At 46.1% G+C, this 24,580-nt stretch overlaps 1 protein-coding gene and 1 long non-coding RNA gene across 2 annotated transcripts in view; one reads left to right on the plus strand and one right to left on the minus strand.

Annotated features, from left to right (window-relative positions):
• BMPER (BMP binding endothelial regulator) overlaps nucleotides 1-24,580 on the plus strand; it is a 243,562-nt gene that overhangs the window by 173,017 nt on the left and 45,965 nt on the right. The gene's annotated exons all lie outside the window — the stretch shown is intronic.
• On the minus strand, nucleotides 202-23,367 carry LOC115645972. The gene is made up of 3 exons (XR_003998884.1): nucleotides 23,358-23,367; nucleotides 11,503-11,514; nucleotides 202-277 (listed from the first exon to the last, which is right to left on the minus strand). It is a non-coding gene; the product is annotated as an uncharacterized LOC115645972 (long non-coding RNA).

Here is a 24,580-nt window from a genome sequence, read left to right on the forward strand (position 1 = left end):
TAAATGATAGAAAACATCTTTGTCATTCTAATCTATTTAACTGGATATCTGTAAGGGTACTGGGTTAACTCTTTACATGCAAAGTCAAAATGGAACTACACTAACTTAGGTGCAGATTTTTAGATATGTATACAATCTGTGCATGCAGACAAGCAATGTACACTGGTTGCATCTACAACTACTGTCATTGTAAGCATGCGCTCATGCCATGAGTGCAGGGAACTGGACTAGATGACTCTCAAGGTCCCTACCAGTCCTGCGATTCTATGATTGTGTACTCAAGTGACCCATTAGATAGTATGTAACAGTTAGGGCAGAGAGGGCAAACTTTTTGGCCTGAGGGCCACATCGGGTTTCCAAAATTGTATGGAGGGCTGGTTAGCTGAGGCTGTGCCTCCCCAAACAGCCAGGCGTGGCCCTCCCCTGCCCCCTATCCAACTCTTCCTGCTTCTCACCCCCTGACAGCTCCCCTGGGACTCCTGCTCCATCCAACCCTCCTCCCCCATTGCCTATCCCCTGACAGCCCTCGGAACCTCCACCCGACTGCCCCCCGCTGCCCCATCTAATCCCTCCTCTTATTCCTGACTGCCCCCTGGGAACCTCTGCCCCATCCAACAACCCCTTCTCCCTGACCGCCCCAAACCCCCTGCCCCTGACTGCACCCTGCCTCCCTATCCAACCCCCCTCCTTCCTGACTGCCCCCCTGGGACCCCTGTCCCCATTCAACCCCCCTATTCCCCACCCTCTGACTGCCCCAACCCTGTCCACAACCCGGCCCCCTGACCACCACCTCGAACTCCCCTGTTCCTACAGCTGCGCCACCCAGAGCACCAGGATAGGCAGCCATGCAACCAGGCTGGAGCCAGCCATGCCACCGCTCAGCACAGAGCACCCCAGGAACTCGCAGCCCTGCCGCCCAGAGCATTGTGCTGGTGGCGGAACAAGCTGAAGCTGCGGGGCAGGGGAAACAGCAGGTGAGGGTTTGTGGGTAGCCTCCCAGGGCAGGAGCTCAGGGGCTGGGCAGCAGGGTCCTGCGGTCTAGATGTGGCCCGCGAGCCATAGTTTTCCCACCTCTGAGTTAGAGGCTATGGTAGCATGAAAGAACTATGAAAGTGTGCATTTCTAAGTATCTGGGTCTTCATGTGCAATCAAACCTTTTAGTTCAGGTTATACAAATTGTACTAACAAGCTTTTCAGGTTTTTTTTTTTTAAAAAAGACTTAATATTGTAATTTAATCATAGGCTAGAGCACACAAACTGCCTATAGTACCTATTATTGTCTCTTGTGTAAAAGAAATTGCCATAAGACTAAAACCTTAATATTTTTTTTTACCTTCAATCTCTATTTTTAATCATATCCAGTCTGGTCTAGAAAAGCAGTAGTTGATTAATAACATGGTAATTGGCCTCATTTGATTCAATCAGTTAATCAAATACATTCAGTAACTGCCAATTTATTTAATTATAACCCTTCTCATAAACATTCAAACTGACTATGCTGATATTACTTGGTCTTAACTCTAATTAAATGATTTCCTTCAATGCAGTTAATTTTGCAGACTTTGCTGTTACTCTAAGAATTCCCATGTAACAAGAGAGAAGATTGTTCAGAATTAGAACATAAATTATAGGCATAATTTTCATCTTCTTATGTTATATGGGCACTCCAGTGATTAGCTTACGAAGAGTGCATAAGCCCTTGCATTACTACAACTAATGATGAGTTTTCTTGACATTAAGTGATAGCGGATTGTGGTTTCGGAGCAAAAGGTCCTAAATTCTAGACTCTCAGTTGACTATGAAGTTCTATATCTGTCGACTGAAATCTGTAAGGCCAAGGAATCGATGCTCTATGCTCATACAGTAGGACTGTGCAGAGGAAAATCTTGTTGGAAGAGTGAGTATGAACGAGGCAGTATCAGGAATTAAACGATTGGGAAGAATTGATGTCCTGATAGCTCTGTGAGTACTACTGGTACTTGGTAAGTCCGACCACAATTTTACATAATACCCAAAGTACTGCCTCTGAAAAGTGGTACATCTAAAATGGATGTTGCAAAGTTTGGCATCTAGGAAATTCTGATGCTGCGGTTCCTAGGAGGAGAGTGTTTCCAAGATCATGGAGTCTACACTGTTTATCAAAGCAAATGCTCAGAGTTGTCTCAGGTTCTTTGATCTCCCATACACTTGAAGCTAGCCACTGTATTACAGCTGCACTGCAGCCGTGAGTCTCAAAGGGGGCTCTTGCTATGGATCTAAAAATAGCAGTGTAGACATTTGGGTTCAGGCTGGAGCCTGGGCTTTGAAATCTGGTCTTGAGGGTCTCAGAGCCTGGGCTCCAGCCTGAGCCTACACTGCTATTTTGAGCTCTATAGCATAAGTCACAAGAGCTGAAGTCAGTTGATCTGGGCTATGAGAGTCATTAGTATGGAGATTTTTTAAAATGTATTTTTTTAATTATTTGGAGTGTAGACATAACCTTGGAGCCTTCCCTATGTAGCTTATTAAGTGCTTGATAGTTCAAGTTTTCTTTACAGAAATATAGACTGTTTTAAATCATTCTACTGATTTGCAATGATTCTTTGCAGACTGATTTTGGTGAAATGTGCAAAGGAATAAATCTGACCGTGTAGGCATTTGAAGAGCTGGTGTGCACAACCCTTCTGGGAATTCTGTGCTTCAGAATAATTTTTTTCTTGTGGCTATTCAGCTTGACAATCTTCTCTAATTTGTGATTGAATATGATTCAGATCGCTCTCAAAACCACTCAAATGCCAGCTGTTATGGTCTGGCTGCAAATTGGCAAATATCATACTGTCTTATTTATACAGTATATAGGCCTGAGGTACCATGGCATACAGTGCTTGCAGTGGGCTAATAATGCATGGGGAGGGGAGAAACACAAACTTTGTGGGATCAGATGCATTTAATAAATTCTAAAAGCAAGCATCACATTCACACACCGAGATGCTGCTAAAGAAGCGTACTACAGATATACTTTATTACATGTATATCAAACCCAGAAATCACCACTGTTGTAAGCATCCTCCTTGCAGCATTTTTCATTTAATTTGACATAGCCAAGAATGAGTACAACGTGCCAGCAATACTGTTTAGATTTAAGGATTAGAAGTTTGGAGCTGGACAAATAGGCTGAGTGGACAGGGAAGATAAATCAACCTGAATTGAGATCAATTATCCACAGATTATGACTCCCCTTCATCTTTTCCCAATACTCCTCCCCTGGTGGGGTATTATTCCTTGTACTGAGTCCCACACACTTGTATCTGTTTAGAAAAATACCTCAATAATCTTGGGCTAGAAAACACTCTTCTCTTTAGTTATTACAGCTGTAAAACATTGAAGCAGTGCCAGAGGATTCACAGATGTCTCCCTTCCTGCTGAGGTATTGGGAGTGGGGTGGTTAGAGGCAGGGGGCTGGAGGTAAGGGGGTGAGAACTTCGGAATCTGACAGACTGTGGTGTTGGACAAACATCATTCACCTGGGACTGTCCATGGCTCTCTTCCAGTCTGACAAATGCATGCTTCTCTGATGACCCACTCTGAGCTTCCCTATTTGGAAAGATTTTTTTTTTAAGTAAAAGATCTTATAGGAAAACCAGATGAAACCACATACTATTCTGTGATTAAAATCCAGAGACTCTTCCCTTGCATGTCAGGAATGTTTTTGCTTTGCTTACTCTAATTACATAATGGGGATCATACCTGATACAATGCTCATACATTAAATGAGATTTTTTTCTAATACGTTGTGAGTGTAATCTGAGGTGTTCTCTTTCCACTGGTTATTTCCAATAATTATGTGCGCAGATTGTATGTGATTATTGCAAAAGACCACTTCCAGTAAAACTTCACTGGCTTTTGGTTTGTTACCTGATTCAATGAAATTCAAGTTGGGTGTTTCGTTATAAAGTGATGTCTCACTGGTCTCCCAGTGTCTGACAGATGTGAGGATGTATATGTGGATGTGTAAGGTCAATTTGAATAAGATAAAATTGATCCTGATGGTGGGTGAGAGACAACACCTACAGGAATAACCTGGGGCCATGACTGCACTTTCTGTTGCCAGAGTGTTTCCCACTATGATTTGTAGTCTTGGAGTTATGCTGGTAGTACTGCTGTTTTTGGATGGCCTGGTGACAGTAGTCGAAAACAGTGATTTTTTTTTTCTTCTACGCTTGGCTTGGAACCTGCAGGAAAAAGCTGGCACATTTTAGTCAATGGGAATTTTGCTATTGATTTTAGTGAGGCCAAGACTTCACCTTGTGTCTGTTCCTCTCCTATGCAGACTTTGTTACGCTCATCCATGACGTATTAGCACCAAGTCTAGCTTTCTACAATTTCCTGTATGTGGGCAATCTTTAAAAAGATCCAGGTGGTACAGAAGTGGATAGAATGCTGCACTGGGACTCAAGAGACCTTGGTTCAATTTCTGGCTTTAAAACTGGCCTGCTGGGTGACTTGGGGAATTCACTTCCTTGCGCTGGGCCTCAGTCTTCTCCATCAGTAAAATGGGGATGACACTGGCCATTTTTTGTAAAGTGCTTTGCGATCTACTGATGAAAGGGGCTATATAAGAGCTGAGTATTATTTATTTATTTGATTTATGTATTTATTTATTATCTCTTGAGTGGAGTGAGCCTCTGTGAACATATCTCTAGGGCCCAGTGCTGCGCCCAGCTACTTCTTTCTTTCTGGGTGCAGTTTGAGGTGTGGCTTTGTACGTTGTAACCCTTACGTCACATGGTACCCAGTTATCTGAGCAATTACCTCTTCAACTATTGTGTATCCAACTTGGTTCTTCAATCTGAACATCTGGTTCCTGAGAGCAAGATGCTCACAGTGGAAAATTTGCACTTCTGTATCTTGCTTCCTAAGGTGGTCTTCCAAAGCCCAATTGATGGGCTTTTAAATGCCCTAGAAGCATTACTGCTACCAATACATTAACAGGGAGCTCCCCCCCTTGATTTTTCTCACTAAGGCTCTGATCCAGCAAAACCCCTATGTCGCTTCAAGTGGTGAGTGATCCCAAGAATGGATGAAACACCATTTGGCATACAAACTTTACGTAAAGTACATTTACTAGAAATATTTATTTCTGATAAATTTCCTTGTCCTGGTAGAATAGCACAATATCCAACTTGTATAACTAGACAGCATGCAGGTGTGGGGAGAACCTTGTAGGAGGTCTTTGGGATAATCTTCTCCTCTGAATTTTTTTTTTAAATAACCCCCTGCCATTTAGTTCAATTTGATCCATACCCAAGGCAAAAGTATTTGCTGTTCAGAAGTATTGTTTCTAGCTGCAGGGATAAATATCATGGCTGATTGAGATGAATTATCACAGGGGTAGGCAACTTATGGCATGGGTGCCGAAGGTGGCACGTGAGCTGATTTTAAGTGGCACTCACACTGCCCAGGTCCTGGCCACCGGTCCGGGGGGCTCTGCATTTGAATTTAATTTTAACTGAAGATTCTTAAACATTTTAAAAACCTTATTTACTTTACATACAACAGTAGTTTAGTTATGTATTATAGACTTACAGAACGAGGCCTTCTAAAAACGTTAAAATGTATGACTGGCACGTGAAACCTTAAATCAGAGTGAATAAATGAAGACTCAGCACACCACTTCTGAAAGGTTGCTGACCCCTGATTTAGCACTATCTGGAAAGGGGGTGAGCATCATCAGAGGCAGTGAAAATCACCCCAAGTCTCCCTTAAATGTTTTAGCAGTCTTTTAGCTACAGCTGCTAGAAACCCCAGGTCTTGGGTTCACTTTTAATTAGCCTCTGTGACACTTCTGCAGCAGGGAATTTTTTAAAATTTTATTTTTATGTATTTAAAATTCAATTTTAGACCTTCTGTGGTGCTTTCTTGGGGCATCTGGAACAGGCAAGCCACGGTGTTTTACCCTTCTACCTCAGCAAGAGAGACCTATGCTGGAATCTAAACTGTGTGTCAGCTCCCTGCAGGGCTGGCTCTAAGTTTTTTGCTGCCCCAAGCAAAAAAATTTTTGGCTGCCCTCCCCCCCAAGACATAAGCTCCCCCTCCTGCCCACCAGTGCCCCCCCACTCACACCCCCTGCTGCCCCAGCACTGGGCTTCCCCCAAAACATGGGATCTGCTACCAGCACACTGCAGCCGAGCCCTGGCCCAGCTGTGACTCTGTCCCCATGCGGGTGGAGCTGCTGGGTGGCACAGAGTGGGAGTACTTCCAGGTGGTGGCATGGCTGCGGGGCGGGGCAGAGCCCCCTGGACCTGCTGCTCTTCAGCCTCACGGTGCCCTAACCCAGCCCCGGTGGGAGGAAAGGCAAGGATCTCCGGCTATGGGGCTACCTGCTCAGCACCGATGAGCCCAGCCAGCTGCTCACCTCCTCACACACTCCGGGAGCCCCTCTCCCCACCACCGCAGCCGGGACTCGGCTCCAGGGGACCCTGTTTCCCTCCCTCCCCGGCTCCTCACACATTCTGGGCAGGGCTGCCCAGAGGATGCAGGGGGCCTGAGGCAAAGCAATTTCAGGGACCCCTTCCATAAAAAAAGTTGCAATACTATAGTAACATGTATTTGAAAATGTAAAAAATAACTAGTGAAATACATTCAAAAATTAATTTGTAATAATTTGAAAATACACCAAATACATTATTTAAAAATATTAAATGCTTTACTGGTCTGTATACATTTGCAGTTACATAATGGGCTCTTACTGGGTGATGGTGATGGTTGGTGCCAATGGGCTGTCACTGCCTGGGGGTGGTGCTGCTGTTGCCCAGTGCTGGGCGGGGAGCTGGGCTCTGGGTTGGGGGATGCCCGGCTCACAGGGGCTGGGCTCAGGACTGTGGGGAGATGAGGTCGGGGGGTGTCCGACTCGGAAGGGCTGGGCTCGGAGCTGGGGGTCAGGGCTACGGGGGATGGGGTCGGTGGGTGTCCGGCTCCAGCCCAGCCCCTTACCATGCTGCTTACCTGCTCTCCCCGACAGTGCTGCAGCAGCGTGGTGTCTCCAGCGGGGCCTGAGTTCCCGCCGCTCTGCTGCAGCTCGCAGCCCCGCCCCCTTACCAGCTGAGACTCAGGGGGATGGGGGATGATGGAGGCGGGGGGAGCCTCCGACATACCCTGTGGGGCCTGGAGCCTGGGGAAAATTGCCCCACTTGTCCCCCCCATGGCAGCCTGGACTCTGGGAGCCCTTCTCGCCACCGCCGCAGCCCGGGCCTGGCTCCAGGGGACCCTGCCTCTCTCCCCAGCTCCTCACACACTCTGGGAGCCCCTCTCACTGCCACCGCAGCCCGGGCTCGGATGTGTGAGGAGCTCCCAGAGCTTGTGAGGAGCTGGGGACGGAGGGGGAGCCAAGCCCGGGCTGCGGCGGCGGTGAGAGTGGCTCCCAGAATGTGTGAGGAGCCGGGGACAGAGGGAGGAGGGGTCTTGTTGCTGCTGTCGCTCCCGGCAGTGCCGCGTTTCTGAGTGGGCTGTGCATGGTGCCACCGGGCTGGGCAATGGGCGCGGATCCTGGCTCGGGCGAGTGGCTGCACCAGGGCCGGCTCCCGGCAATGAGGCCCCAAGCAAAAAAATAAAAAATAAAAATTAAAAAAAAGGGGGGGGTGGAGTGCTGCCCCTTAGAAAGTGCCGCCGCAAGCACATGCTTGGAGGGCTGGTGCCTAGAGCCGGCCCTGGCTCCCTGCCACACCATTCTGTCTGCCTCACAGGCAAACTCCTCAAGACTTTGCCAGTCATAACCTTGCTTTTTGGGTAACATTCAGTGAACCCCAGTTCCCGAACCCCTGGAAGAGCATTTCTCTGCAGTATCCACCCCCTATCACTGGGCACTCATAGAAATTACCAAGTCCACTGCCTCCGAAGAGAGAGTGCATACACTGAGGACCCACTTTAATACTGAGATGATTTAGGATCAAACCAAAAATAAAGTTTATTAAAGAACAGAGATGTAAGTGAGGAGAATAGAAAAAGAAAATGGTTACAAATAAACCAAAAATAATACATGCTTTCTAGTGTCTAAAATTTAACAGATTACAACCCTGGTCTCAGGCAATTTCTCATTTAGTCAGTTTTCGGCATCTTCAGTCCACATAGCTGGGGGGATCCACCTTTCACACATTCCAATAGTGCTTTGTCCCTTAAGTGGTGGATGCCAAAATGGCTTTTTGATTCTCTTTAAATTTCTCAAAACTCATTGTTTTGTTCCCAGAGTCAGGATGACCCCTGGCTGTTCATCTGGTCCTGTTGACATACATGTAAATGGGGCTTCTATAGTGCTTAATTTACATTAGACACTGGGAGAGGCCTTCCCTTCTGCCTGGGAGAAAACCTGTTTCTGCCTTTGTTTGGTCACAGGCTTTAAAGCATAATTTCACTAGGTATCCATAATTTCACATATAGTGCTTATAAATACATTTAACAATGATATTAATCACCCGTGTGTCATCCCCTTTCATAAGACCTTACTCCAGTGGTTTTCAGCCTGTGGTCCGCAGTCCACTGTGGGTCCACAGTCTTTGTCTTAAGTTTTCAAAAGGGGTTCACACCTTCATTCAAAATTTTTTAGGGGTATGAAAATGAAAAAAGGTTGAAAACCACTGCCTTACTCAATACACTTGTATAGTACAATAATATTGTATACAATCAATCAGTTGATTCAATTATTCTCTGAGGTTCAGACCCGCTGTTCTTCCATGAGGTGCCTGTACCCTGTTTGTCACACTATATTTTAAGTTGAAAACCCCTTTGATTATGAATCTAGGGATGCTGAGGTGATGGTAAATAAAAAAACCATAGGGTTCACCATACCAAATGTGAGCACATCAAGTCCACTATCCTTTCTCTGGCAGAGGCCAGTATCTGGTGCTAGAAAGGTGAAGCCCATCCAAAATGTAGCTGACCAACTATGTGGTGGCATACATTGGAGAGAAAATCCATTTCATGCCTCTGAATCAGTTTACATCTCAAAGCATGAAATGTTATTACCTTTCCATTAACATGCATAACTGCAAAACCACTATATTTCAGCCACTATTTAAAACCAATGCATTGAGCAGCTACAAAATAAACTCCCAAAAGGAGTAGGGGAAAGGCATATAGGAAATAAGGATATATAGAGGTAAGGTTCTTATGCTTGTCTATCTAAAGTACTTATCACTGTGATCTCTAATCCTTGATAATATAATGTGTAGCATACTCATACATTAAAGGCTGAGTCCTGCTCTCACCCGAATGGAATGGGAGGGTTTTGCAGTGAGGAAGGATACATCACCTACTGCACTTGCCGCTAGTTAATTTAACAATATTCTAGCATGGTGCCTGTGCATATCTGAGAACAGGGCTGATACTTGAGGTCTTGATATGGAGCAATTGAGACTATTTAAGCATCCTCCTGCCTCCCATTTAGCTCAGTTGAAATTAAATATGTTGGGGAATGTGAAAATGTTGAGAAGGGAGTTGAAGCTGCACATGTCTTGCATTCCTGTGTACTCCTACAACTAATGTTCTGTTTATATAATATTTCTGAAGCATAAAAGCTAAAACAAATCCAGCATGTGAAAATTAATATCAAGTCATTTCTCATATGGCCAGCCCAGAGAAAGCTGTTGTAAGTGGTAAGGTATTCAGACAGCTGATATTTGTACATCATCTCTCAAGTGAGGTATGCAGTTTACAGAGATAGTGAGTGTTTAGATTAGGTGCTGTATGTGTATATCAAGAGTAAAAGACTGTGGCACAGAGTGGGTACTATGGCAGTGAAGAAAAAGTTTACAAAGTTCATTTCCTAAGTGATCATACTTAACACCTTAGATTTTTAGACTTGTGTAAATATTAATTTATCAAGTCTCGGCATACACCCATTTTAAAGTTGAGGAAATTGAAAATGAGAGCCTAATACTGCCTCCCTTCCCCCCCTCGGAAGTCAAGAGCAGAGCTGAGATTAGAACATATGTGTTCCTAGCTCCCAGCCCAAGGCTTCAGTCCATAAGATGGTCACACCTGTCATTGCACAGCACAGGGTAGTGCTATTTCCGCTGAGAAAATCAGTCCCAAACAGCCACACTCCTAACCACTTCCACCCACACACATGCCCTTTAAGGAGTAGGCAAGTGTTTATCACACCCACAGCAAGATGGATTCTCTTCTGTCTGGAGGAACCTAAATTGTTTCTAAATCCTTTGGCACAGAACATTGGTTTGACTGATGTAGTAGTAATAGGATTCTCAGGACCTGAGTCATCACAGAATCATAGATTATTAGAGTTGGAAGGGACCTCAAAGGTTCATCTAGTCCAACTCCCTGCTCAAAGCAGGACCAATCCCCAAATGGCCCCCTCAAGGATTGAATTCACAGCCTTGGGTTTAGCAGGCCAATGCTCAAACCACTGAGCTATCCCTCTATTAAAAAGGCTCTATTAATGTTTAATTAAAATCCCTTTAATTAAAGTTGTTTTTACTTCATTGTCGTCTGAACAGAGAAAACCAATTTCCTGTGTTTTATGGCTTTTATTTAAGAGCATAAACAATGATAAGGCTAAATAATTTATTACACTTCCCTAAAACACTAAAGGAATATGAAAATCAGATTGAGATTATAAAGTAAATGGAATTAATCAAATACAAAAATTAGCAATAGTACATTTTAAAATTGCTTAACTAGTATGAAAGCAATTCGAAACCAATAAAGGATAATATCATTGCATGAGCCCAGTCAATAACACTTGTCTACAATTTTTGAGAAGTCGTCTGCTTCAGAGATAAAATGTGCTATTTATTATGTATTTTGATGTGCTGAATTCAAATATGACAATTAAAACAACTGATTGGCTACTGTTTCTAAGATATTTAAGTTTTTACATTTTATGTCTATGTATATTGTGTAGATAGTAGAGTTTTAATCATAAATTGTAAACTAGGTATTTTCATGTGTTTATGGTTGCTTTACATGATAATATTTCACCTGTCCTGTTTATGTAACACTTTAAAAATCAGCAAAAAGGTTCTATAAATAAAATTTATTAGGAAACAAAAGGCAAAAAACTATTCTGTACATAGTTTAGTCCTATTCAGTGTCTACTCGGCGCTTCTTGGCTTCTCTCTTGTATTCATTAAATGGAGCATCTCTTGTCACTGTCCAGCAATAGTCTGCAAGCATTGATGGGCTCCATTTGCTCTGATAGCGTTTCTCCATTGTTGCAATGTCCTGGTGAAATCGCTCGCCATGCTCATCGCTCACTGCTCTGCAGTTCGGTGGAAAAAAATCTAGATGAGAGTGCAAAAAATGTATATTTAGTGACATGTTGCAACCAAGGCTTTTGTATGCCTTGAGGAGGTTTTTCACCAACAACCTGTAGGTGTCTGCCTTGTTGTTTCTGAGAAAATTTATTGCCACTAACTGGAAGGCTTTTCATGCTGTCTTTTCCTTGCCACGCAGTGCATGGTCAAATGCATCATCTCGAAGAAGTTCACGAATCTGAGGACCAACAAAGACACCTTCCTTTATCTTAGCTTCACTTAATCTTGGAAATTTTCCATGGAGGTACTTGAAAGCTGCTTGTGTTTTGTCAATGGCCTTGACAAAGTTCTTCATCAGACCCAGCTTGATGTGTAAGGGTGGTAACAAAATCTTCCTTGATTCAACAAGTGGTGGATGCTGAACACTTTTCCTCCCAGGCTCTAATGACTATCGGAGTGGCCAATCTTTCTTGATGTAGTGGGAATCTCTTGCACGACTATCCCATTCACAGACAAAACATCAGTACTTTGTGTATCCAGTCTGCAGACCAAGCAAGAGAGCAACAACCTTCAAATCACCACAAAGCTGCCATTGATGTTGGTCATAGTTTATGCACCTCAAAAGTTGTTTCATGTTGTCATAGGTTTCCTTCATATGGACTGCATGACCAACTGGAATTGATGGCAAAACACTGCCATTATGCAGTAAAACAGCTTTAAGACTCGTCTTCAATGAATCAATGAACAGTCTCCACTCATCTGGATTGTGAACGATGTTGAGGGCTGCCATCACACCATCGATGTTGTTGCAAGCTACAAGATCACCTTCCATGAATAAGAATGGGACAAGATCCTTTTGACGGTCATGGAACATGGAAACCCTAACATCACCTGCCAGGAGATTCCACTGCTGTAGTCTGGAGCCCAACAGCTCTGCCTTACTCTTGGGTAGTTCCAAATCCCTGACAAGGTCATTCAGTTCACCTTGTGTTATGTGGTGTGGTTCAGAGGAGGAGGATGGGAGAAAATGTGGGTCCTGTGACATTGATGGTTCAGGACCAGAAGTTTCATCCTCTTCCTCTTCCTCGTCTGACTCAAGTGAGAATGATTCTGGTGCATCAGAAACCAGCAGTCCTTCTCTGTGGGGTACTGGGCGTATAGCCGATGGAATGTTTGGATAATGCACAGTCTGCTTTTTCTTCTTTGACACACCTTTCCCAACTGGAGGCACCATGCAGAAGTAACAATTGCTGGTTTGATCTGTTGGCTCTCTCCAAATCATTGGCACTGCAAAAGGCATAGATTTCCTTTTCCTGCTCAACCACTGGCGAAAGTTTGTTGCACAAGTGTTGCAGCATATGTGTGGGGCCCACCTCTTGTCCTGATCTCCAATTTTGCAGCCAAAATAAAGGTGATAGGTTTTCTTAACCATAGTGGTTATACTGCACTTTTGTGATGCAAAAGTCACTTCACCACAAACATAGCAGAAGTTATCTGCACTGTTCACACAAGTACGAGGCATCTGTGCTCACTTTGGCTAAACAGAAATGTGTCCCTTTGCAAAATCAAACACTGACAAATAAGAGAGCACGACACTGTATGATTTCTAGAGCTGATATAGGGTAATTTGTTCAGCAGAGTGATGTAAGCTTTGTTATGATTGCATCATCCATGACTTCTAGGAATAACATGATGCAATTCATATAATGTATGACGCAATACCAGCTTTAGATTGCATCATTCATTGTTTTGCCTAAAATGGAAGTACTGTCCAAACCCAGTCATAGATTTATTCATAGATCCAGTCAAAGATGTATTTTAGTCATTTCTGGTTTAAATTGAGATCCCTTCCCTTTATAACTCACTTATCTTCCGCCATTCCCAAGTCAAGGGTCGTATATACTGACCCAATAGCATATCCTGAAAACTAGAGCCAATCAACAATTTTAAGCATCATTTTCGTTCTCAGTGACCCAGAATTAGTAAAGTTGGAATACATTTATTTCAGAAGCATTTTGGCTGTAGAGCAATGTAATCATTTAATCAAAACCAATATAATACTAATGATTAAATGGCTTACTTAGTCTTTCTATCTCTATGCCACAGGAGTCTTTGGCCATGGCTACGCTAAAGAGTTGCAGCGCTGGTGAGGGGGTTACAGTGCTGCAACTTAGGATGTGGCCACACTTGCAAAGCACGGCCAGCGCTGCAACTCCCTGGTTGCAGCGCTGGCTGTACACCCGGTCGAGCCTCGGGTGTAGGGATTCCAGCGCTGGTGATCCAGCGCTGGTCAGCAAGTGTGGATGCCCACCAGCGCTTTTATTGACCTCCGGGGTATAAGGAGGTATCCCAGCATACCTTAGAAGCCTCTCTGGTAATCATGCACACTCCACTGCCCTGGGCTCAGCTGACCCCATCTTTAAATGCCCCGGGAATTTTAAAAATCCCCTTCCTGTTTGCTCAGCCAGGTGTGGAGTGCAATCAATCATTCAATCAATCAGCGACCATGCCTCCATGCCCCAAATGAGCCCCAGCATGGAACAATTCTGAGCTGCAGGACCTCATCAGTGTTTGGGGTGAGGAAGCTGTGCAAGCACAGCTGCGCTCCAGAAGGAGAAATTATGATACCTATGGGCAGATATCACAGTCCTTGCTGAGAAGGGGCCATGAACAGGACACGTTGCAGTGCAGGATCAAAATAAAAGAGCTGAGGAGTGCTTACTGCAAAGCCCGTGAGGGAAATCGCCGCTCAGGAGCTGCCCCCACAACCTGCCGTTTTTACAAGGAGCTGGATGCCATACTTGGGTGTGACCCCACTGCCAATCCTAGGAGCACGATGGAGAGTTCAGAGCAGGGAGAAGTGGGGGAGGGTGTAGAGGAAACCGACAGTGAGGCTACTGGCGTGGAGGGAGACACCCCGGAGTCCCAGGAGGCATGCAGCCAGGAGCTCTTCTCAAGCTAGGAGGAGGCTAGCCAGTTGCAGCAGCTGGAAGTTGCTGGTGAGGAAGAAGCTGAGGAGTGTGCTCGGGGTAAGCAGATTTTTATGTTTTAGGAGAGGAGGGTTTGGGTTATGGCTGCCTGCATGCATGCCTAAACGTGGAATAGCCCATTGATTTGCTCTATCACGTCTCTGTAATCTGCCTCGGTAATCTCTTGAAAAGTTGCAGCCAGAGCGTGGGCAATGTGCTTTCGCAAGTTTATAGGGAGAGCCACCGTGGTCCTTGTCCCGGTCAGGCTAACTCGTCCGATCCACTGTGCAGTGAGGGGTGGGGGGACCATGGCTGCACACAGGCAAGCTGCATAGGGGCCAGGGCGGAATCCACATTGCTGTAGAAGACCCTCCCTCTCTTCCCAGGTAACACGCAGCAGTGATATATCTGGCAGTAGGAAACCCTGTTGAGAATTTAGGGATACATGAGTGCAGGGCGCCAGGTTCGCGGTCCCCCCCGCCAGCCCCGCGGTGCGTTCCGGTCTCCCCACCCCCTTCCAGCACGTAGCCAGCCCCGCGGTGCGCTCCGGTCTCTCCCCCCCCTTCCCAGCAGGCAGTCAGCCCCGTGGTGCGTTCCGGTCTTCCCCCCCCCTTCCCAGCACGTAGCCAGCCCCGCGGTGTGCTCCGGTCTCTCCCCCCACTTCCCAGCAGGCAGCCAGCCCCACGGTGCACTCCGGTCTCTCCCCCCCCTTTCCAGCAGGCAGCCAGCCCCACGGTGCACTCTGGTCTCTCCCCCCCCCCCTTCCCAGCAGGCAGCCAGCCCCGCGGTGCCCTCCGGTCTCTCCCCCCCCCCTTCCCAGCAGGCAGCCAGCCCCACGGTGCGCTCCGGTCTCTCCCCCTCCTTCCTAGCAGGCAGCCAGCACAGCTGTGCGTTCCCCCCCCCCCACCCTCACCAGCAGGCTGGCAGTTACGCGGACCGCCCCCCCACCAGCAGCTCGCCACCTTCATGTTCCCTACTGTCCCCTGTGTAAGCCACCAGCTACCTCCTGTACCCAGTGCAGATAAACCCCAGTGACCCATCGGTCAGTTTCCCCTCCCAGGTGAAGTCGGGGCAGAAACACTCACCCCATTGCTCGCCATGCCTTCGCTTTCCTGGCCTCTCTGTGTTATGTTAGGTATGTGGGAAGGATGCTACAAAAAGTCTAAAAACTCCTTCACTGTGTGATAATAAACAATGTAGCCTCTGTGTATTACATGTTTCTATCTATGTTTTTTTTAGTGACCTTGACTAATGCAGCCGGATCACCGGCCTCGCGTCGCTTGCAGAACTTGAGAAAAAATCCGCGAAAATCAAAAGAAGAATTGATCAAAGCAGTTATGATTCACTACAACAGAGAAAGTAGGAAGACGCAGGAATGGAGAGAGAAAATGTATGAGTGGAGGCAAACAGAAAGCAGGAGAAAGGAATTGGCTACCAAAAAAACATCAAAGCAGATGATAAGCCTCCCGGCTCGCCAAACTGAGTCTTTCGAGTCTCTCGTAGCCATGCAGGCAGATCTGTACCGTGGTAACCCACACCCCTCCCAAAGCTCTCTTTCTTGTTCCCCAGTATTTGCACAAAACACCTTTCTCCAGCAGCCAGTTTCTTATTACCCCCAGCTGCCCCCAACACCTGTACGATCACCTACCAGCCCTGATAACTACAATTCTTACCCTGTGCACTCCACCCCCATTACCCTGCAGCATAGTAATCCTGAAGTGCAGCAGACATTGAACAGTAATCCAAACAGGACATATTCAAACCTCTGAATGTACAGTCCACCACCCTAACCCCCCTGGCCTTTTATGTACTGTACTTTGAATAAAGGATTTTATGGCTTTTACAATACGTTTTATTATTGCAGGAAGTGGTAAATATTGTACCCCAAGGTAGAAAGGAGCACAGCAAAGGCACCAATCATTACTGTTGGCTCTCAGCCTCAAATTGCTCCCTTAAGGCATCCCTAATCCTTGAAGCCCTTTTCTGGGCCTCTCTAGTAGCCCTGCTCTCTGGCTGTGCAAATTCATCCTCTAGGCGTCGAACCTCGGAGGTCCATTCCTCACTGAATCTTTCACCCTTCCCTTCACAAATATTATGGAGGGTACAGCATGCGGATATAATAGCAGAGATGCTGCTTTCCCCCAAATCTAGCTTCCCATAAAGACACCTCCAGCGGACTTTCAAACGGCCAAAAGCACACTCCACAGTCATTCTGCACTGGCTCAGCCTGTAGTTGAACTGGTCCTTGCTCCTGTCAAGCTTCCCTGTATACGGTTTCATGAGCCATGGCATTAAGGGGTAAGCGGGGTCTCCAAGGATCACAGTGGGCATTTCGACGTCCCCTACTGTGATCTTGCGGTCTGGGAAAAAAGTCCCAGCCCTCAGCCTCCTGAACAGGGCACTGTTCTGAAAGATGCGTGCATCATGCACCTTTCCAGGCCATCCTGAGTAAATGTCAATGAAACGTCCACGGTGATCCACAAGCGCTTGCAGAACCACGGAGAAATACCCCTTGCGATTAACGTACTCTGATGCTAGGTGGGGTGGTGACAGAATAGGAATATGCATCCCATCTATTGCCCCTCCACAGTTAGGGAAACCCATTTGTGCAAAGCCATCCACAATGTCCTGTACGTTCCCCAGAGTCACAGTTCTTCTTAGCAGGATGCGATTAATGGTCCTGCAAACTTGCATCAACACTATTCCAACGGTCGACTTTCCCACTCCAAACTGGTTCGCAACCGATCGGTAGCTATCTGGAGTTGCCAGCTTCCAGATTGCAATAGCCACCCGCTTCTCCACTGGCAGGGCAGCTCTCAATCTCGTGTCCTTGCACCGCAGGATGGGGGCGAGCTCGTCACACAGTCCCATGAAAGTGGCTTTTCTCATCCGAAAGTTCTGCAGCCACTGCTCGTCATCCCAGGCTTGCAGGACGATGTGATCCCACCACTCAGTGCTTGTTTCCCGAGCCCAAAGGCGCCGTTCCACGGTGCTGAGCACATCTGTTACTGCCACAAGCAATTGAGTGCCTTGAGCGTCAGGCGTTTCAATATCATCGTCTGACTCCTCACTGTCACTTTGCAGCTGAAGGAATAGCTCCACTGCCATGCGTGATGTGCTGGCAACATTCATCAGCAAGGTCCTCAGCAGCTCAGGCTCCATTTGTAACAGAAATCTCAGAAATCGCGCTGCAGATTCACAATGCCGCCAAACTGCTCGGAATGTGTAGCAAAGCACCACGGGGCGTTGGAACAGGAAGCGGAAAGACCCACACACTTCCTTCCCCTTCCCACAAGCCACAGCGCCAAAATGGGACGAGGTGCTCTGTGGGATAGCTGCCCACAATGCACCACTCCCAACAGCGCTGCAAGTGCTGCAAATGTGGCCACACTGCAGCGCTGGTAGCTCTCAGTGTGGCCACACTGCAGCGCTGGCCCTACACAGCTGTACGAACACAGCTGTAACTACCAGCGCTGCAAAACTGTAAGTGTAGCCATGGCCTTTGTTGCTTATCTCTATGCAGTTTGCTTAGCAGCTTTCCTGGTGGAAAGAATGGGTTAAGGTTAGACTCTTTACATACCTAGGGTGACCTCTAGTGAGCTGTGGTAAGATTTGCTTTGAACCTAGGTTTACTGATGTCCACTGGTATTGCAAGGCTTACACTTTCTTAAGGCCTGAGAGACCTCGTGATCACAGTAAGAAATTACAGAACTATCACCCTGCCTGGGAAACTACGTGAAAGGTTATTTTGCTTTAGCAAAGCTCAAAGCCAAGCTGCTTCAAAAGCTACTTTTTAAATCCCATGAACAGAAAATTATTAAAAATACATCAGCTCACTATTGTAAACTTGGAGTGATTCAGCGGCAAATCAAGCCCACAGTACTTCATATTTACTTTGTCTTCTGATTCTTCTCTTACTTGTCTACACTGATGTCCAGACTGCAATCTTGGCCAATAAGAGAGATCCATAATCATAATCTTTGTTAAAGGGTGTCTTGGCCAGGATAGCAAGTTACTATGTGAGTTACTAACCTTTTTTTGGTTACCAAATATCACAGGAATTCTTGTCAACATTTTCCATGTATCGGAGTAAGTTTTATATGGGAAGCGGGAATTTGGATAAGAAACGAGTTAATTGTTTTAGCATATAAGAGAGGCTATTTATTATCTGTATTGTCTTCGCTGTCCTTAGAGTACATACAGTCACTGGTTTCAAAGTCTTATCCCAAGGTAAAGAACCTGTGTATGTACTAAATAATTGTAACTGGAATATACCTATGTTCTACAACCAGGATGGGCCCAAAGGCAAGCAGACTATTCAAAATGGTTAAAAGCTTTTCCATATGAAAAGGATACTAGGAGATTGAAATCTTCCTTTAGCCTTTATAATCAAAGCCAAGAAGAAGTTATTAAGCAGTTACTGGTTTCTATTCTGTGGTCAAGATTTATTGACTTGAGAACCAACATTGACTGTGGGGGGAACCTAGTTCATTATTTACCGTAAGGCGCAAGAAGTATGGATCCTGACTGAAAACAGAAGTTTGCATGCTATTGCAATCTGTTTACAGTATAATTAATAGTTCCTTCAATTTTCAAAACTACTCTGAAGTTTACTGTGTTCATCTGTACAACATATATAACATAAAAACCATGGCATTGCAATGGGGAGTCTTTGAAATGACAGCAACTACTGCAGGGCCTACAATATTTATTTTTACACTGAAAGACGCTGGTTTAAGAGCAAAAGTCCTGTCCATTTACTGGTGTTGAGAACAATAGTGAATGGTGAATTTTTGCTCTGGGTATGCAAATTTCCTCATTTAAAAGAACAAAACAATCTTTGCTGAGGATAATATTTTCACATTTCTTAATTAGGAAAACAATTGTTTTAACACACTTTATGTATGTTACTGTTATAGATCTACTTTAAGGAGCCTTTCAAACTGGGATATACTGCTTTAAGATGTATTGTTAATACGTTAATTTTAGAGCTCATGGAAGGTGCCGTATTGGCAACTCTGGAGTAAAAGCATCTATTTATCCTCAGAACAGGTACAATATAAGTAACAGTAATGTAAGCTTCGCTATTCCGACCTGTCATTATGTTTCATCCTTACTCTGAGAGAGGAAAATTCAGGCTGGTCGACACCTAAAACTTAGGTTGACCTAACTATGTTGCTCAGAGCTGTGAAAAATGTCACACCATATGCAGTGTAGTTAGGTAGACCTATCGCCCACTTGCAGATGCTGCTAGGTCGATGGAAGAATTCTTCTGTCGACCTAGCTAATGCCTCTCAAGGTCAGATGGTAGTTCACTCCTCATACCCAGTCAGTATTTGACCTCTTCTGAGAGGTCCAGCAAATGGGCTGATTAACATCAATTATGGTGATGGCAATACATGTTTTATAGGAAGCAAGAAGAAACATTTGAACTCACTTCCCACAGAACAATGCACAGCCAATACCAGATAACCATTGATCTTGCTTCTGTGTTGGAAGTTTTATTTTTTGAAAACCTGAATGCAAGATGAGCTTGTGCTAGGAATTCAGATCCTGATCTTATGAAACCAGTGTATTACATAACTGTCACTCCTACATATGTGGCACATGTATTTTTATCTATTTCTGACTGCTGCCTGAATTATGTACATTGCTAAAGATCTGAGCACAACTGTTTCTCGCATTCTCTATTAACATAATTGCTTACAGATGTTGGCTTGATGCTGGCAGCAATCTCCATTTTCAGGCTTAGCTGCTAATGAAATTCTTGAGCCTGCTATACATTCAGATGTGAACCAACTCTCCAGTCTGATGCGAACCAACTCTTTGATTCATCCTTTGTTGGGTGCTAAGAGTCGGGCTAACCCTAAGCAAGTGGATTGTTTGGGTGCTTTGTATTTTGTATTGTATTTTGTGGGCTAACCCAACCTCCCATTCAGTAGCTGGACGGGGGAGGCAATTCATTCAGTAGTTCCATGACACCTGCTTTCCTAGGCAGCCTGGGGCCTGCCAAATTATGAAGTCAGCCCTGTGTTAGAAAGAATTTAGGCTCCTTGATGATTGAATGCAGCAACCAAGTTGTTGTTTGGGTGTGGAATGATCCAGGGGATGTTTATTGCATATATGTGCAGTAATAAGCTGAAACCAACATGATAATATTGGTGTGAGTTCTGTAACACAAACATATTTAGACCCTTTTCTAGTGGCATAATGAAATTGGCAAAGGGATGTGTGGTTTTTCACAAGCTGATTTTTTTTTTTAATTCCCAGTGTTCATTTTGAAGTGGAATGTCCTGTAGGGTTAGGAGTGCTTCAGAGTGCCTCTTTGTCACAGGAATATGGATTTACCCCTTTCCTTCAGATGGTACCTCCAAAAAGCCATGGTAACTATTCTTCCTGATAAGTCTAACATGAGATCAGTTGCCTCAACTTTAAAACTTAACCCCTTGATATCTTGTAAACTTTAATGCTGGACTTTCTGCTCCAAAGGATGCAGACTGTACAGAAATCGGCCTGCAAGTATCAGTCTCACAACATTTTTCTTTTACTGCCTTGTTTTGCCCTATTTCCATATGGATGTGATAGTGGTGGTGGAACACATTTACGAGTCTGTGGGGCTGCTGGAAAGAGAGATCCCTCCCAGGGTTATTCACAAAGTGAATCATTTGCCTGACGGTAACAATAAATACTATCACAGAGAACATGCAAAGCTCTATCCAAAGGTCAGACTCACCCAGAAGGCTTCTCTGCTGAAAGATGCTTGTAACTGTGTTAAGATTAAAGAGTGTTAGAGTACCGTAGTGTGTCTGATTTGTTCACTCTGTGTAAAATATGAAGTGTTTGCCTAAGAGCCCCAGCTGAGAGATGCTGGTCCACTGGTCCTGGGGTGAGACTGTCTTGGGAATGCCATGCAAATTTCCACTGTGGTTTTAGCATTCAGGAATAATCTCCCTTTTGATGCATTGATCTGACACATAAGAGCCTCCAGTACCTGAGGGTATGGCTACACTTACATTTGTGCAGCGCTGGGAGTTACAGCTGTGTCCGTACAGCTGTGTAGGGCCAGCGCTGCAGTGTGGCCACACTGACAGCGACCAGCGCTGCAGTGTGGCCGCATTTGCAGCGCTGTTGGGAGTGGTGCATTGTGGGCAGCTATCCCACAGAGCACCTCATCCCATTTTGGCGCCGTGGGTTGTGGGAAGGGGACGGAAAGGTGTAGGTCATTCCGCTTCCTGTCCCAACGCCCCGTGGTGCATCGCTACACATCCCAGTAGTTTGGCGCCATTGTGAGTCTGCAGCGCGATTTCTGTTAGAAATGGAGCCTGAACTGCTGAGGACTTTGCTGATGAATGTTGCCAGCACATCATGTTTGGCACTTGAGCTATTCCTTCAGCTGCAAAGTGACAGTGAGGAGTCAGACGATGATATTGATTCGCCTGACACGCACGACACTAAATTGCTTGTGGCAGTAACGGACGTGCTCAGCACCGTGGAACGGCGCCTTTGGGCTCGGGAAACAAGCACTGAGTGGTGGGATCACATCGTCCTGCAAGCCTGGGATGAAGAGCAATGGCTGCAGAACTTTCGGATGAGAAAAGCCACTTTCATGGGACTGTGTGACGAGCTCGCCCCCATCCTGCGGTGCAAGGACACAAGATTGAGAGCTGCCCTGCCAGTGGAGAAGCGGGTGGCTATTGCAATCTGGAAGCTGGCAACTCCAGATAGCTACCGATCGGTTGCGAACCAGTTTGGAGTGGGAAAGTCGACCGTTGGAATAGTGTTGATGCAAGTTTGCAGGGCCATTAATCGCATCCTGCTAAGAAGAACTGTGACTCTGGGGAATGTACAGGACATTGTGGATGGCTTTGCACAAATGGGTTTCCCTAACTGTGGAGGGGCAATAGATAGGATGCATATTCCTATTCTGTCACCACCCCACCTGGCATCTGAGTACATTAATCGCAAGGGGTATTTCTCTGTGGTTCTCCAAGCACTTGTGGATCACCGTGGGCGTTTCACTGACATTTACTCAGGATGGCCTGGACAGGTGCATGATGCACACATCTTTCGGAACAGTGCCCTGTTCAGGAAGCTGCAGGCTGGGACTTTTTTCCCAGACCGCAAGATCACAGTAGGGGACGTCGAAATGGCCATTGTGATCCTTGGAGACCCCGCTTACCCCTTAATGCCATAGCTCATGAAACCGTATACAGGGAAGCTTGACAGGAGCAAGGACCGGTTCAACTACAGGCTGAGCCGGTGAAGAATGACTGTGGAGTGTGCTTTTGGCCTTTTAAAGGGATGCTGGAGGTGTCTTTATGGGAAGCTAGACTTGGGGGAAAGCAGCATCCCCGCTGTTATATCCGCGTGCTGTACCCTCCATAATATTTGTGAAGGGAAGGGTGAAACATTTAGTGAGGAATGGACCTCCGAGGTTCAACGCCTAGAGGCTGAATTTGCACAGCCAGAGAGCAGGGCTACTAGAGAGGCCCAGCACAGGGCTTCAAGGATTAGGGATGCCTTAAGGGAGCAATTTGAGGCTGAAAGCCAACAGTAATGTTTGGTGCCTTGCACGGGTGTGAAGTGCAGTGGTTACAATGATTTGCAGTGCCTGTTTTTCCCTTGGGGTACAGTATTTTTCACTTTCTACAATAATAAAAAATGTTTTAAAAGCCAGGAAATCATGTATTCAAAATACAGTACATAAAAGGGCAGAGGGGTAGGGTGGTGGACTGTACATTCAGACATATGTCCTGCCTGGATTGCTGTGCAGTGCCTGCTGCACTTCAGGATTAATGTGCTACATGGTGATGGGGGTTGAGTGCATAGGGTAAGGGTCGTAGTTCTCAGGGTTGGTAGGTGAACGTACAGGTGTTGGGAGCAGCTGGTGGTGGTAAGAACCAGGCTGCTGGAGAAAGGGGTTTTGAGCAAACACTGGGGCACAAGGGAGAGAGCTTTGGGGGGCGGGGGTTAGCACGGTACTGATCTGCCTGCATGGCTACAAGAGACTGCATACAGTCCGTTTGGTGCGCCAGGAGGCGTATCAGCTGCTTTGTGCTTTTCTTGGTAGCCAATTCCTTTCTCCTGCTTTGTGTTTCCTTCCACTCATGCATTTTCTCTCTCCAGTCCTGCAGCCTCTTACTCTCTCTGGCATACTGATTCATAACTGCTTTCACCAAATCTTCTTTGCTTTTCCTTGGTTTATGCTTCAAGTTCTGCAGTCTTTCAGCAGGCTGTGATAGGACCGGAGGATTCAAGGACACTTAAAAAAAACAGAAATAGAAACTTTTAATACATAGGCTGCATTGTTTATAATCATAGTGAAGGAGTTTGTAGACTATTTGCAGCATCATTTACACATAGCAAACATAGCACAGAGAGGCCACAGCAGCGAAGACATGGTGAGTAATGGGGTGAGTGTGTTTGCCACAATTCACCTGGAAAGGGGAGCTGCTTGAGTCATGGCTCACTGCGATTTCTGTGCATTGGGGAAAGCAGAGAGCAGCTTGGGGGGGCCTGCACTGAACAGTATCCCTACATTTTCAACAGGATTTTCTACTGCCAGATATATCACTGCTGCGTGTTACCTGGGAAGAGCGGGTGGGTCTTCTACAGCAATGTGGATTCCTCCCTGGTCCCTATGCAGCTTGCCTGTGTGCAGCAATGATCCCCCCACCCCTAGTGGCACAGTAGATCGGACGCGTTAGCCTGACTGGGACAAGGACCACGGTGGCTCTCCCTATAAACTTGCGCAAGCGCATTGCCCACGCTCTGGCTGAAACTTTTGAAGAGATTACTGAGGCCGATTACCGAGACGTGATAAACCAAATCAATGGGCTATTCCACATCTAGGCATGCATGCTGGCAGCCATAACCCCCGCTCTCCTCCTCTCCCAAAACATTGCCATCCTTAAAATAAAAGCTGCTTACCAGGAACCCGCTCCTCTGCTTCTTCTTCACCAACAAGTTCCAGCTGCTGCGACTGGCTAGCTTCCTCCTGGCTTGAGAAGAGCTCCTGGCTGCATGCTTCCTGGGACTCCGGGGTGTCTCCCTCCACCCCAGTAACCTCATTCTCGATTTCCTCTACACCCTCCCCCTCTTCTCCCTGCTCTGAACTCTCCATCGTGCTCCTAGGATTGGCAGTGGGGTCACACCCAAGTATGGCATCCAGCTCCTTGTAAAAACGGCAGGTCATGGGGGCAGCTCCTGAGCGGCGGTTTCCCTCACGGGCTTTGCAATATGCACTCCGCAGCTCCTTTACTTTAACCCTGCACTGCAACGCGTCCCATTCATGGCCCCTTTGCAGCATGGACTGTGATATCTGCCCATAGGTATCATAATTTCTACAGCTGGAGCGCAGCTGTG

Source organism: Gopherus evgoodei, chromosome 2, assembly GCF_007399415.2.
Source record: "Gopherus evgoodei ecotype Sinaloan lineage chromosome 2, rGopEvg1_v1.p, whole genome shotgun sequence".
Lineage (NCBI taxonomy): Eukaryota > Metazoa > Chordata > Testudines > Testudinidae > Gopherus > Gopherus evgoodei.